We start from the raw sequence: 16,157 nt of genomic DNA on the forward strand, positions 1-16,157 counted from the left end.
GGAAGGATCCAGGTCCCCTGCAGCGGTGCGGGGGATCTGGATCTTAGTCTCATAATCAGACCTCTATTTGAGGTCTGATTAGAAGATGACCCCGATTAGAAGACGAGGGGTATTTTTCAGAGCATTTGCTCTGAAAAAAACCTTGTCTTATAATCGAGCAAATACGGTAAATTTTTTAGTAACACATTTGGGTATTTGCTGTTTAAAAAACATTTAAGCCGTTGGATTTTTGAACACCAATAAGAAGAAAAAATAAACCCTTTTGTCTTACAAACAATACATTTCCCAATCCAATTCCGGAAGATTTTAGATATTTGGGGGGGGGGGGGGGGAGCAAACATTTTAAAACATAACATAATCTGTCATTTGGTTAAAACAGAGACCAGATTTAGTAGGAATTTCTTTAAATGTTACAATTTTAGACACAGTTTAAGCACAAATTCCAACAATGGGTAAACAGGACATCATTTGATTTAGAGATACAAGAGGTAAGACGGACCCTGCTCCAAGAGCTTACAATCTAGAGGTAACCTGCATTATTATTGTTTTATATAGCCCCATCACATTCCCGTAGCGTTGTACAATGGGTAAACAGGACATCATTAGGTTTAGAGATACAACAGGTAAGACGGACCCTGCTCCAAGAGCTTACAATCTAGAGGTAACCTGCATTATTATTGTTTTATATAGCGCCATCACATCCCGTAGCGTTGTACAATGGGTAAACAGGACATCATTTGATTTGAAACAAGATGTAAGACGGACCTTGCTCCAAGAGCTTACAATCTAGAGGTAACCTGCATTATTATGGTTTTATATAGCGCCATCACATTCCGCAGCGTTGTAAGACAGACCCCCTGCTCAAAGAGCTTACAATCTAGAGGTAACCTGCATTGTAAAATACAAGCAATTCACTTTAAAATGTACAGAAATCAAATGATATGAAAAAGTCAGACCTTATAACGCGTTTATCGGAAGAGAAAACCCAACTTACGTCACGCGAGTGATATCCGGATTAATAATAGATTATGTCTGACGCTGGGGTTAGAATTCTGGAAAGACCATCGGAAGCAGCGTTTGTTGTTTTTGCGACGTGGTAAAAGTGAGCATTTTATTGGCCGTTTCGATATAAAACCGGTTTGTTTTTATAGAGCAGGAAGATGATTTTAAAGAGCCCTGAAAATACACCGACGAGGATTAAGAAGAACACCAAGCCTTTCATTGTTTTACGCGTTCGTCATGAACCCAAATCGTAGAAAATGTAGACATCGTGGTTTCCAAAACCCACCACAATGTTTAAAACCTCTTTTAAAACACCAGAATTTCACATTTATTCTAAAACCATGGTTTTAGACCCAATTTTCAGACGCTCGAGCAGCATTTCATCCTATGACACGTACGAGGTATACAACGCCTCGGATTCAGATTAGGACGCGGACAATCGCTGGAACGCGTGGAAACGCCAATCCTTTAGAGATTTGGTTTGGAAAGAAAGTCACAGAATACGTTTTTCAGCAACTCTTGGACACAAATTCTTTAAATATGTCGTCAGCTCTTGGACACGTCATTTTAGACATTGGGTTTTCCTTTAATCTGAATTTGCAGATAATACAATTTTGCGGCTCTTTGAAAAATGTACATTGCTGATTACTAAGGATTTGTTGAAATCACAATTTTCAAAATAAGGTAACATTCGGATTTGCTTGGATTGGTAAAAACACCAAATTTAGACACCAGTTAACCCCTTGGATTATTATACATAATAATTTCACATTTCTTCAAAAACCATGGATTAGAAAGCAGTTTTAGACACTATTTGGACACCATTTTTCCTATCACACGTACGACGTATAAAAGTCAGCACATGGTGTTTAGATTAGGACGTGAACAATCGTTTCAATCTATAGAAATGTCAATCTTTTAGACATTTGGTTGTGAAATACGTAATCACGTAATACAGGGCTTGACAAATTTGTTGTGAATCTAGGCGCCAGGTAAAAAAGTTAGGAGCCAGGATTTTTTTTAAACTAACAGTTGGTTAGGAGTGATCTGATCATCATCAGCCCACTTACTAAACTCACAGCGTTTGACCTGGAAGCACCCTGGACTTTCAGGTCAGTGCTGTTTGTTTTTTTTTTTAAATACATTTTTTTCATTTTTTTAACTCTTTCGATGCTGATGTTCCATTGGAGCACAGCATTGACAGATATTTAGTTCCCACAAGCTTGTGGGGACAAATGTTAACCCCTGCAATGCCACGAATGTGTCATACACAATTGTGGCATTGAAGGGGTTAACGCTGCACCGTCGCTCTCATGGAGTGATCAGGCAGCAGGGGGGTGTTGGGGCTGCTCTCCACACTCATGGGGAGACCAAAGAACCCTCTCACCCTGTCCCTGAAGCTGCCTCTGGCAGCTGGGACTCAATTGCTGGTCTATAGACCAGCCATTGCAGGGAGGGGAGTCTTTGATGACTGCTGTAGGCTTCCATGCCTACAGGAATCATCAAAGGGCTTGTGGGGGCTCGTTTTTTTGCTGTTGCTGGTCTGCCTGGGCTTCCAGGCAGACCACCGGCAGCAGAGCCCCTTACAAAACGGGAGTTAACCCCTAAAACGCAGCGATCGCGGCATTGAAGGGGTTAACACTGCACTGTCGCTCTCAGGGAGCGATCAGGCAGCAGGGGGGGGGGGGTGTTGGGGCTGGTCTCCACACTCATGTGGAGACCGAAGAACCCTCTCCCCTGTCCCTGAAGCTGCCTCTGGCAGCTGGGACTCAATTGCTGGTCTATGGACCAGCCATTGCAGGGGGAGTCTCTGATGACTGCTGTAGGCTTCCATACTTACAGGAGTCATCAAAGGGCTTGTGGGGGCTCGTTTTTGCTGTTGCTGGTCTGCCTGGGCTTCCAGGCAGACCACCAGCAGCAAAGCCCCCAAAACGGGAATTAACCCCTAAATGCCGCGATTGCGGCATTGAAGGGGTTAACGCTGCCCTGTCGCTCTCATGGAGCGATCAGGCAGCTGGGGGGTGTTGGGTGAGGTCCCCAGACTTGTGTGGGGACCCAATCAACACACAAACCCCTTCCCTGAGGCTGCCTGTGGCAGCTGAAAACACGAGTGCTGCTTTTCCAGCAACCGCGTTTTCAGCCTACAGGCTCACTCCGTGGGAGGGATCTCAGGCTCGGGGGCGGGCTCGGAGTGGCTGTGCTGTCTGCCTAGACTTCTGGGCAGACAGCAACAGCGCCCCCATGTGGTGACTCAGCCTCTTACATCAACAATTTTTTCTGGATGTAAGAGGCTGACAAAACCTAGGCGCCAGGACAAAATTCTCTGTCGCCATGGCGACCTGGCGCCTGGGATTTGTCGAGCCCTGACGTAATACATTTTTTATATGTTCTTCAACACAAGTTCTAGCTAGAAATCATCAAAACACACCAAACATTGAAAATGTAACATTTTAAAGCAGGAAATAGCATTTTGTCTAATACACGGTAAAAAAAATATCAAGTCCAGATTTTAGACAGGCATAAAATAATCACTGAAAATGCAGTTTTATAACATTGAGATTGGAAGAAATATGCTTATGAAAAAGATATTATATATAATATACAGCGTTATAAACACAGCTGACCCAAACATGCATTTATTCATCACTATTATTTGGGGATAAAAAGAAGAGTTTGAAGTAGAATTTTTTAAGCAAACAGAGAACAGAAAGCTAATTCAATTACAAACCCGATACAAAACAATTAAAATGAACGTGTAAATATGTGAATGATGTCATACTAATAGAAAAATACCCAATGCAAAACACACAAATAAAATGAACATGTAAATACTTGAATGATGTCATACTAATAGAAAAATACCCAATGCAAAACACACAAATAAAATGAACGTGTAAATATGTGAATGATGTCATACTAATAGAAAAATACCCAATGCAAAACACACAAATAAAATGAACGTGTAAATACTTGAATGATGTCATACTAATAGAAAAATACCCAATGCAAAACACACAAATAAAATGAACGTGTAAATACTTGAATGATGTCATACTAATAGAAAAATACCCAATGCAAAACACACAAATAAAATGAACATGAAATATGTGAACGATGTCATACTAGTAGAAAAGTACCCAATACAAAAAACACAAATAAAATGAACATGTAAATATTTGAATTATGTCATACTAATAGAAAAGTACCCAATGCAAAACACACAAATAAAATGAACATGAAATATGTGAATGATGTCATACTAATAGAAAAGTACCCAATACAAAAAAACACAAACAAAATGAACATGTAAATATGTGAATGATGTCATACTAATAGAAAAGTACCCAATGCAAAACACACAAATAAAATGAACATGTAAATATTTGAATGATGTCATACTAATAGAAAAGTACCCAATGCAAAACACACAAATAAAATGAACATGTAAATATTTTAATATTGTAAAAAATGTCATGAAAGCATAAACATTTAAATGATGTCATACTAATACAAAACACACAACATATAGCAAAAGCTTAGGAGTAGAATTATTGGGCCAGTTAAGTAACGGCAAACAGCGCAAACAATAACTGTGCGTATAAAATGTCCATACCTGGCCAAAGCCGCCCTTCTACAATTTTCTGCAGTCTGCGATACGGCTTCCGCTTACAATTTCCGTTACCTGCGGTGGGCAAAATATAAAAATCACTATTACGGAATGAGATGATTTACTTCTTCACGTATACAGTGTGATAATACAAAAATTCTACACAGAACGTCAAAAAGGAACGACCATCCAATTATTATAATAAACGTCCAATTCTTTAATTAGTGTCACAAAATATACGGAGAAAACAATAGGGAATGGTTCTCTCGGTGGAAGAACACAGTTTTTAAGGCAGCAGCATATGAGCCATTTGAATGTTTGTGGGAAACTATAGAATGACTTGGTCTTAATCACCCACAGTGACCCTCAAGCCTAGAAGTGTAAACATTTGACATGAACCCAGAAAATCTGAAAGCCTATACGCCGTGTTAACATGTGAAGTCCGTCTGTCAGCCAAACTAAAACGTCTCCTCCGCTCTGTGTGCCCTCTGGTGCCAGCCGCGAGCCAAAATAATAAGCGCCATAGACAGGTCACGTCATCAAATACAAACGCAAACACATACATGTCATCCAATACAAACACATACATGTCATCAGATACAAACACATACATGTCATCAGATATAAACACATACACGCCATCAGATAAAAACACATACACGCCATCAGATACAAACACATACACGCCATCAGATACAAACACATACACGCCATCAGATACAAACACATACACGTCATCAGATACAAACACATACACGTCATCTAACATAACCACATACACGTCATGAAATATAAACACATACACGTCATCAGATCCAAACACATACATGTTATCTAACGTCCGCACAATCCCCAGAAATCACGCTGTCCTTGCGATAAAATGCTCGACTAGAAAATCTGAGCGCGGCCAACTTATTCCTGCCCAAAATAAACCCTAAAGAAGGGCTCCAGAAACCACGGAGGGGGAACCATCGGGAATCCGGCACCGTATGTTTTCCTTGTGGTGAAGCAGGTGGTGGTACGAAGCACCCAGCGGGGTCAGGTAGCGCATGTTCTATGACCCTGCGAGGTAGCTTCACGGCACTCGCTTAACCGCAACCCCACAGGAAAGCATAGGGTGCCGGATATAAGACCCCAAATAAACATCCTTTAACTTACTGCCAGGGGGCTAATCTATAAAAACATGATTCGGAGGGGGGCGGGGGCCGGACTCCTAAATATTTTGGACACACACATTCAGATTCCGGGGTATATACATATACATACGTGATATGCAGGGTAATAATAGCCCCGTTATCATCGCCTAAAGGGCTGAATTACGCCTTCTGCTGCTCTCAATGCTCCATCAAATAAAGGGGTTTTTGGTAAAATTACAAATTTGCCTTCAGAAATCATTCTCCTACTGACACCCAACACATCGAGCTTACGGAAACCACCGATAACTATATATATATATATATATATATATATATATATATATATACACACTAGGGCTGCAACTAACGATTATTTTCATAATCGATTAGTTGGCCGATTATTTTGTCGATTCATCGGATAAAAAAAATGAATGTCAATTTTTCATTTATTTAAAATAATTTAATAAACAAATGATGTTAAATACAAACAGCAGAATAAAAAAAAAAAAAACTTTGATAAAATGCATTTCTTGTCTTTATTTCCCAACCAGCCCCCCCCCCAATTTATGCACATTTGAGCCCAGGCTTGCCATGCTGCCTCCCAGACATGCCACGCCGCCTCCCAGACATGCCACGCCGCCTCCCAGACATGCCACGCCGCCTCCCAGACATGCCACGCCGCCTCCCAGACATGCCACGCTGCCTCCCACATATACCACTCCACTGTACCCCCACATATGCCACTCCACGCTGCCTCCCACATATACCACTCCACGCTGCCTCCCACATATGCCACTCCACGCTGCCTCCCACATATACCACACTGCCTCCCACATATACCACACTGCCTCCCACATATGCCACTCCACGCTGCCTCCCACATATACCACACTGCCTCCCACATATACCACACTGCCTCCCACATATGCCACTCCACGCTGCCTCCCACATATACCACACTGCCTCCCACATATACCACACTGCCTCCCACATATACCACACTGCCTCCCACATATACCATTCCACGCTGCCTCCCACATATACCACTCCACGCTGCCTCCCACATATGCCACTCCACCCCCACATATGCCACTGTGCCTGATACGCCTTATACCCCCTGATACACCACTCCGTCCTCCCCAGACATGCCACACTGCCCTCCCCACATATGCCTTATATAATGTATATGCCTTATACCCCCAGATATGTCACTCCGTCCTCCCCAGATATGCCTTACACCCCCCAGATATCTCATAGTCCCCTCAGAGTCACAGACCCGTTCACAGCACACTGACACCATACTTTTATAAATAAGCACTGGGTTAATCTTCACGACCCCCAGGATTTAGATCACTTTAGTCTGCCCCCCCTTTATCTCTAACTGCACCTTAAGTTAACTTTATTAAATTAACCCTCAGTCCTCATCATTAAATTAACCCTAAACACCCCATTAACCATAACTACCCCTAAATTAACTCTAAATACCCCATCAAAACAACTACCCTAAATTAACCCTAAACACCCCATTAACCACAGCATCCCCTAAATTAACCCTAAAGACCCAGTCAACCACAGCATCCCCTAAATTAACCCTAAACACACCATTAACCACAGCATCCCCTAAATTAACCCTAAAGACCCAGTCAACCACAACAGCCCCTAAATTAACCCTAAACACACCATTAACCACAACTGCCTCAAATTAACCCCAAACACCCCATTAACCACAGCTGCTCCTAAATTAACCCTAAACACCCCATTAACCATAGCTGCCCCTAAATTAACCCTAAACACCCTATTAACCATAACTGCCCCTAAACACCCCATTAACCATAGCTGCCCCTAAACACCCCATTAACCATAACTGGCCCTAAATTAACCCTTAACACCCCATTAACCATAACTGCCCCTAAATTAACCCTCACCTCCCCTAACTTTCAGCAGCCCAAATATTAATTTTATACTTACAGTTAGATGAGTGTCACAGCCATGTGGTTCTGGCCTTCTGGGAGAAGGAAGGGGGCGGGGCCAGTTGTCACAGTGATTACAGGGAGGGACTGGTAAGTATGAGCTGCTGCTGTGAGTCAGACTAAACGGATTATGTAATGAGGGGTGTAGCGTGTCAATATGTCCCCGCCCCTACCATTCAAACTCCGGGAGCAATGCCCTGAGACTGACCCCACCCCGTTCAATCAACCTTCAGGGTGTAGTGTAGCATGTTGGTATAGTTCCTCCCCCTGGCCGTCACACTCAGGGGACGGTGCCGTGTGGCTCCTTCCGCTGTCAATCAGATTCTTTGGCAGAGCCGTGTGGGTGTCTCCGGAAGTGGTTGCTACGTGTAGGCCAGTGTAGCCGGAGTAGAAGCGGCGGCTCGAGCGGTAGAATGAACCCCGAGCCGGACTTGTCGCCTCTCCCCTCAAACACAATGCGGGTTCTGAATGACAAGATGTACGAAATGCGGAAAGTGGCGGCCGGCCAGCGGCCAAATGTGGGGGGAACCTAAGAGAGGCTGAGCTGAAGGGGGAAATAGCTCAGGGGGGAAAGGACGAGGCGTGAGACCAAAGGGCTTCCCAACTGGAGGAGGGGGAAGGATTGGGGGCAGATAGTTGGCTGTGGATGGCTGTGTATCTGCCTCCTCTAGGTGTCTCTTTCTCTGCCTCCTCTAGGTGTCTCTCTCTCTCTGCCTCCTCTAGGTGTCTCTCTCTCTCTCTCTGCCTCCTCTAGGTGTCTCTCTCTCTGCCTCCTCTAGGTGTCTCTCTCTCTGCCTCCTCTAGGTGTCTCTCTCTCTCTCTCTGCCTCCTCTAGGTGTCTCTCTCTCTCTCTCTGCCTCCTCTAGGTGTCTCTCTCTCTCTCTGCCTCCTCTAGGTGTCTCTCTCTGCCTCCTCTAGGTGTCTCTCTCTCTCTGCCTCCTCTAGGTGTCTCTCTCTCTCTGCCTCCTCTAGGTGTCTCTCTCTCTCTGCCTCCTCTAGGTGTCTATCTCTCTGCCTCCTCTAGGTGTCTCTCTCTCTCTGCCTCCTCTAGGTGTCTCTCTCTCTGCCTCCTCTAGGTGTCTCTCTCTCTCTCTGCCTCCTCTAGGTGTCTCTCTCTCTCTCTGCCTCCTCTAGGTGTCTCTCTCTCTCTCTGCCTCCTCTAGGTGTCTCTCTCTCTCTGCCTCCTCTAGGTGTCTCTCTCTCTCTCTCTCTCTGCCTCCTCTAGGTGTCTCTCTCTCTCTCTCTGCCTCTGCCTCCTCTAGGTGTCTCTCTCTCTCTCTGCCTCCTCTAGGTGTCTCTCTCTCTCTCTCTCTCTGCCTCCTCTAGGTGTCTCTCTCTCTCTCTGCCTCCTCTAGGTGTCTCTCTCTCTCTCTGCCTCCTCTAGGTGTCTCTCTCTCTCTCTCTGCCTCCTCTAGGTGTCTCTCTCTCTGCCTCCTCTAGGTGTCTCTCTCTCTGCCTCCTCTAGGTGTCTCTCTCTCTGCCTCCTCTAGGTGTCTCTCTCTCTCTGCCTCCTCTAGGTGTCTCTCTCTCTCTCTCTGCCTCCTCTAGGTGTCTCTCTCTCTCTGCCTCCTCTAGGTGTCTCTCTCTCTCTCTGCCTCCTCTAGGTGTCTCTCTCTCTGCCTCCTCTAGGTGTCTCTCTCTCTCTGCCTCCTCTAGGTGTCTCTCTCTCTCTCTGCCTCCTCTAGGTGTCTCTCTCTCTCTCTCTGCCTCCTCTAGGTGTCTCTCTCTCTGCCTCCTCTAGGTGTCTCTCTCTCTGCCTCCTCTAGGTGTCTCTCTCTCTGCCTCCTCTAGGTGTCTCTCTCTCTCTGCCTCCTCTAGGTGTCTCTCTCTCTCTCTCTGCCTCCTCTAGGTGTCTCTCTCTCTCTGCCTCCTCTAGGTGTCTCTCTCTCTCTCTGCCTCCTCTAGGTGTCTCTCTCTCTCTCTCTCTGCCTCCTCTAGGTGTCTCTCTCTGCCTCCTCTAGATGTCTCTCTCTCTCTCTGCCTCCTCTAGGTGTCTCTCTCTCTCTCTCTGCCTCCTCTAGGTCTCTCTCTCTCTCTCTCTCTCTCTCTCTCTCTCTCTCTGCCTCCTCTAGGTCTCTCTCTCTCTCTCTCTCTCTCTCTCTCTCTCTCTCTCTCTCTCTGCCTCCTCTAGGTGTCTCTCTCTCTCTCTCTGCCTCCTCTAGGTGTCTCTCTCTCTCTGCCTCCTCTAGGTGTCTCTCTCTCTCTCTCTCTGCCTCCTCTAGGTGTCTCTCTCTGCCTCCCTCTCTCTGCTTCCTCTAGGTCTCTCTCTCTCTCTGCCTCCTCTAGGGGTGTCTCTCTCTCTGCCTCTGCCTCCTTTAGGTGTCTCTCTCTCTCTCTCTGCCTCCTCTAGGGGTGTCTCTCTCTCTGCCTCTGCCTCCTCTAGGTGTCTCTCTCTCTCTGCCTCTGCCTCCTCTAGGTGTCTCTCTCTCTCTCTCTCTACCTCCTCTAGGTGTCTCTCTCTCTCTCTGCCTCCTCTAGGTGTCTCTCTCTCTCTCTGCCTCCTCTAGGTGTCTCTCTCTCTCTGCCTCCTCTAGGTGTCTCTCTCTCTCTCTGCCTCCTCTAGGTGTCTCTCTCTCTCTCTGCCTCCTCTAGGTGTCTCTCTCTCTCTCTCTCTGCCTCCTCTAGGTCTCTCTCTCTCTCTGCCTCCACTAGGTGTCTCTCTCTCTCTCAGCCTCCTCTAGGTGTCTCTCTCTCAGCCTCCTCCAGGTGTCTCTCTCTCTCTCTCTCTGCCTCCTCTAGGTGTCTCTCTCTCTCTCTCTCTGCCTCCTCTAGGTGTCTCTCTCTCTCTGCCTCCTCTAGGTGTCTCTCTCTGCCTCCTCTAGGTGTCTCTCTCTCTCTCTCTCTGCCTCCTCTAGGTGTCTCTCTCTCTCTCTCTCTGCCTCCTCTAGGTGTCTCTCTCTCTCTCTCTCTCTCTCTCTCTCTGCCTCCTCTAGGTGTCTCTCTCTCTCTCTGCCTCCTCTAGGTGTCTCTCTCTCTCTCTGCCTCCTCTAGGTGTCTCTCTCTCTCTCTCTGCCTCCTCTAGGTGTCTCTCTCTCTGCCTTCTCTAGATGTCTCTCTCTGCCTCCTGTAGGTGTCTCTCTCTCTCTGCCTCCTCTAGGTGTCTCTCTCTCTCTCTCTGCCTCCTCTAGGTGTCTCTCTCTGCCTCCTCTAGATGTCTCTCTCTGCCTCCTCTAGGTGTCTCTCTCTCTCTCTCTCTCTGCCTCCTCTAGGTGTCTCTCTCTCTCTGCCTCCTCTAGGTGTGTCTCTCTCTCTCCTCTAGGTGTCTCTCTCTCTGCCTCCTCTAGGTGTCTCTCTCTCTCTCTGCCTCCTCTAGGTGTCTCTCTCTCTCTCTCTCTCTCTGCCTCCTCTAGGTGTCTCTCTCTCTCTCTGCCTCCTCTAGGTGTCTCTCTCTCTCTCTCTCTCTGCCTCCTCTAGGTGTCTCTGTCTCTCTCTCTCTCTCTCTCTGCCTCCTCTAGGTGTCTCTGTCTCTGCCTCCTCTAGGTGTCTCTGTCTCTGCCTCCTCTAGGTGTCTCTCTCTCTGCCTTCTCTAGATGTCTCTCTCTGCCTCCTGTAGGTGTCTCTCTCTCTCTGCCTCCTCTAGGTGTCTCTCTCTCTCTGCCTCCTCTAGGTGTCTCTCTCTCTCTCTCTGCCTCCTCTAGGTGTCTCTCTCTGCCTCCTCTAGATGTCTCTCTCTGCCTCCTCTAGGTGTCTCTCTCTCTCTCTCTCTGCCTCCTCTAGGTGTCTCTCTCTCTCTGCCTCCTCTAGGTGTCTCTCTCTCTCTGCCTCCTCTAGGTGTCTCTCTCTCTCTCTCTCTCCTCTAGGTGTCTCTCTCTCTGCCTCCTCTAGGTGTCTCTCTCTCTCTGCCTCCTCTAGGTGTCTCTCTCTCTCTGCCTCCTCTAGGTGTCTCTCTCTCTCTCTCTCTCTCTCTGCCTCCTCTAGGTGTCTCTCTCTCTCTGCCTCCTCTAGGTGTCTCTCTCTCTCTCTGCCTCCTCTAGGTGTCTCTCTCTCTCTCTCTCTCTGCCTCCTCTAAGTCTCTCTCTCTCTCTCTCTCTCTCTGCCTCCTCTAGGTGTCTCTCTCTCTCTCTCTCTCTGCCTCCTCTAGGTGTCTCTCTCTCTCTCTCTCTGCCTCCTCTAGGTGTCTCTCTCTCTCTCTACCTCCTCTAGGTGTCTCTCTCTCTCTGCCTCCTCTAGGTGTCTCTCTCTCTCTCTCTCTCTCTGCCTCCTCTAGGTGTCTCTCTCTCTCTCTCTCTCTCTCTGCCTCCTCTAGGTGTCTCTCTCTCTCTCTCTCTCTGCCTCCTCTAGGTGTCTCTCTCTCTCTGCCTCCTCTAGGTGAAGGTGAAGTAAAAAACGTTTGAAGAAACCAGCCTCGGTCACCATGGAGATGGAGGATGAAAAGCTAGCAAAAACTAATAAAATGAATTTTAAAAAAAAATGAAGATGGTCTGTATAGTTAAAGTTTTAGCGGGTCTGGCACAATATGTACGTGGGAAACAACCGAGTCAAGCTGCTTGGTGGTGTAATGTGTAGGTGCAATACCTAAGAAACAAACACTGTAATGTTATATTTTCTACATTAATTATATTTGCATCGGAGACAAAAAACTAGGTGCTCTACCTCCTGGTTCTAAGTCCCATTCATCCTGACCCACACCACTGTTCATACTCATACTCATGTTCACACAGCAACCACTCGCCAGGACTAATGGAGATTAGAACCAGGGACCACCTACATGGCAGGCACAGCGCCTAGCATTGAGCTGCAAGAACAGCAACCTGAACAATCTCGTCCGTGATAGATATCCTCAAATCTGCAGTTCTAAAACACGCACAGCCCCTATAGTGCTACATACCGACACGGGGTTAGGCGCCTAACCTCTACGCCACGAGATAGACAGATGGAGTTCTTCACCATGGTTATTTAATGCCTGTTCCTGACTCACATATACGCAGCAGCAGGCATTATATATCTATGGGGAGAGAAAGCAACCAGCTCTCTATTGGCCTAATGGGTAGTCGCGTGACTTGCCACGCGAAGCGCTGCTGGTTTGATCCTGGGTGACTCTCTAGTAAGTGTTATAGCGGCTGTGCGTACCTTTAATGTCTTTACGAGATAACATACACTAAACTATTTTTATGGAAAAGCAGCAACGCTTACAAGTCACCAAAGAGGTAGTTATGTGCCTCCAAGTGCTGAGGCGAGCGCACTCAACTAGAGACTCCACACAGGAGAGACATACAGTGCGGAAAAGGTCAGCCTCGGATTTGGTACAATGGGGTAAACTGCTCATAAGCCATAAACAAACGGTGAGGAGGGCCCTGTGCACAAGAGCTGACAATCTAGAAGGAGGTGAGGGGATATTACACAAGAGTACAAATATTTAGGGTGCACGAGTGTATGAGTAAATACCGATGACGTAAAGATCACCGACCGCAGGCACAGAGCGAGGGGTGAGAGCCTCATCAGCTTACAGGTGGGACTGAAAGCCAAAGGATGAGAGGAGTTTGCCAAGAGAGGCCATGTAAGGGGGGAAGGGGCCCTAGAACTGAGCCTTGGGGCCCCCGACTGAAGGGGAGATCAGAGAGAGGGGAGGAGAACCAGGAGAGAGCAGAGTTCCCAAAGAGCGTTTTAGGAAGAGCCATCACAGCAGCGGGGAGAGTGCCATTCAGATACGAGCCACGTTTTAGAGACCACGCGGGATTCACCAGGCTGTGGCAGCTCTGCAGCTCTCTGTCGCCGTCACTCTGCGTCGTCTCTCCTGCTCCTCCTCGCTGCGGCCGCTCCAACGCTCTCTTGTGCATCTAGTTAGGGAGGGATGAAGACAGTGAGAGGGAATGGAATGGTTTTGGCGTGCCACATCTCCTTTCTTTCAAATCACCCCAAAATCCAGCCGATAAATGACATCACGGCGGAAGGTAATGGAGAGAGATTTTATTGTGAAAACGTGCATTTACCTTCTCGACATGAAAAGATCCCATAATCCGGCTATTATTCATACAGTATCAGCTAGAACTCGCTGGCTTATGGCTCCAAGCATTACATCACAGCGCAGAAACATGTCCTCAAAATGGCATCACCACGTGTACTCACCAAACGCTTACTCAGCAATAATGAAGCCAAAAATGGCCTGTACTAGTCCGTTCTAATGTTACTAGTAACGGCAATTAATAAAGACACGACATTTCCAGATTATCCCGATATTATTACTAGACGGAAATATTGGCAATATTCACACACACTAAATTCTCCGCTAAATACCACGCTCGGCGTTGCCGTGGTTTCAGGTTATCAGCTACCGACTCATAAGCCATCGTGCTATATATCCCAAAACGGGATGAAAAGAATTAGATTCACCAAAACATTGTGATCCACTAGGAAACAACGTAAAATATGAAGAATATTTTACACACACGCACCTGCAACATTGTGATGTCACTCACACAACACTCCTCCCTCCTGTTGTCATGTTGATTTTGTTACATGCACTCAGCATCTTCTTAAGGGTACCACTCACTGCCCTTCACTCCCACTTCACACGAAGACGCCAAATGATAAATCACAGTCACACCATTAAAGCTGACATGTAATTACATAGTATGTCCACAGGACGGCGCCAAAGTATAACAAATTCCAACTTAATATTGTAAATGGTACCGTCATGCGCACAAGTGACCAGCAGGGGTCAGCATTTTCATGACATACAGTTATATAAGATATACGGTATTTGGGCCTTGCTGCCCTCTGGTGGGGATGGTTGATCATTGCACCGAGAGAAGCTGCTGGTAAATGAAATAAATAGTGAGTGTTCATGCAGCATACAGATTATGGAAATAATGACGTCACGGGGTAAATCAGAACCCAATAAATATCAATGTATTCATAGGTTATCATGCAGTATATGGTGTAATATCATCTCTGACATGTACTTCACTCACGCTCAGTCCACATGATGATGCCAAAGGATAAAAAATCCTAACTATTGTGAACTCTCCGATTGTTTTTTTTCTTAGTGCATTTACCATCTCGCATTGTGATTTGTCCATCAACGTGTAAATCTCAATAAAAATTTCATGTTCATGGCGAGCGCGGGCGAGACCGGCGGCCGAGTATCCCCCACGCTCGGCCGCCAGTCTCCCCCGCGCTCGGCCGCCATTCTGAGGGAGTTTGCCAGAGAGGGAAGTGTCAATGTGTGTAACCATTGCATTGTGTATTATTTATGTGTTATCAGTATTTGGAGTCGTGTGATCTCCTTGAGTCGGACTCTGTGCTTCTACCACCTTTGGAGACAGAACTGTTATCGCTCCTGATTGCTTGCGGTTACACACATTAACACTTCCCTCTCTGGCAAACTACTTTGAAATTCATTTAATATGCATTCTCGTACCTAAAGGAAGAAGGAAAAAACTCTGCAGGCTTCCCATTACTTATATATATCTTACAGAGCTGACTCCTATATTGAACTATAAATTTAAAGTTAGGTCAGAGGTTTAAATGCAATTTAAGAACGTTTTACCTCACTGCCTGAGTGGTAGATAAATGGTACAGCCTCCCAGCAGAAGTGGTAGAGGCTAATTTACACATGCATGCAAATACCGTATGTATACCGCTCCTGAAGCCTGTTTTATTATTTAAGCGGTTCCGGTGCCGCCGGTATTTATCCTGCAGCCCCTTCATGCGGCTATAGCTTGTAATAATATTTGGCGTTCATTGTATTAGTAAAGCTGCTATGGCGTTGTCATTTGTTATCCTATAGCGCCCTCGTGTGGACATACTCTGTGATTGCACCCCATTTTTAAAGCGCTGCTGCACAGGGTGTAGATTTAGTGTAATCTGTGTCTAGGATGGCTTCATTTAATGAGCAGCAATGTCCTGCATATGTTTATTTAGCTGTAATATTATTACCTCACATACCTGACAAGCGAAATAAAATGAGTAAGCCACATATATATCATCTTGGAACACACAGCTACGATCCGCCACGTCAAAACAACCAGATCCCGTCAGCCATCTTGGAACACCTAGTTCCGATCCGCCATATTAGAACACCGAGATCCCGTCGGCCATCTTGGAACATCTAGTTGCGATCCGCCATCTTAGAACACCCTGGTCCCGTCGGCCATCTTGGAACACCTAGTTGCTGTTACAGGGTCACCGTACCCAAGGCTGGGTCCCCCTGTTTGAGGGCTGAGGAATCACCAGTCAGTCCCTCATACGGATAGCACTCAGCTATCCACGGATCATCCAGACCACCATTCGTAGTAAACCAAGAAGAACTCTTTATTGCACAACAAACCAAATTTATATAGATCCTTAATTCAATGAACACAAAACCCAGCCCCCAATCCCATCAGCCACATCCCATCACAAATCCCATCAGTATACAAGGGATGTATCAGGTGAGGGGATTACAGAATACAATGGGTTCCCCCACCTGTGTTATCCCCCCTGTAGTGCGGGTGCCGTCTG

This window comes from Sceloporus occidentalis, unplaced genomic scaffold, assembly GCF_023333645.1.
Source record: "Sceloporus occidentalis isolate IW3139 unplaced genomic scaffold, rSceOcc1.0.p SCAF_108, whole genome shotgun sequence".
Classification (NCBI taxonomy): Eukaryota; Metazoa; Chordata; class Lepidosauria; order Squamata; family Phrynosomatidae; genus Sceloporus; species Sceloporus occidentalis.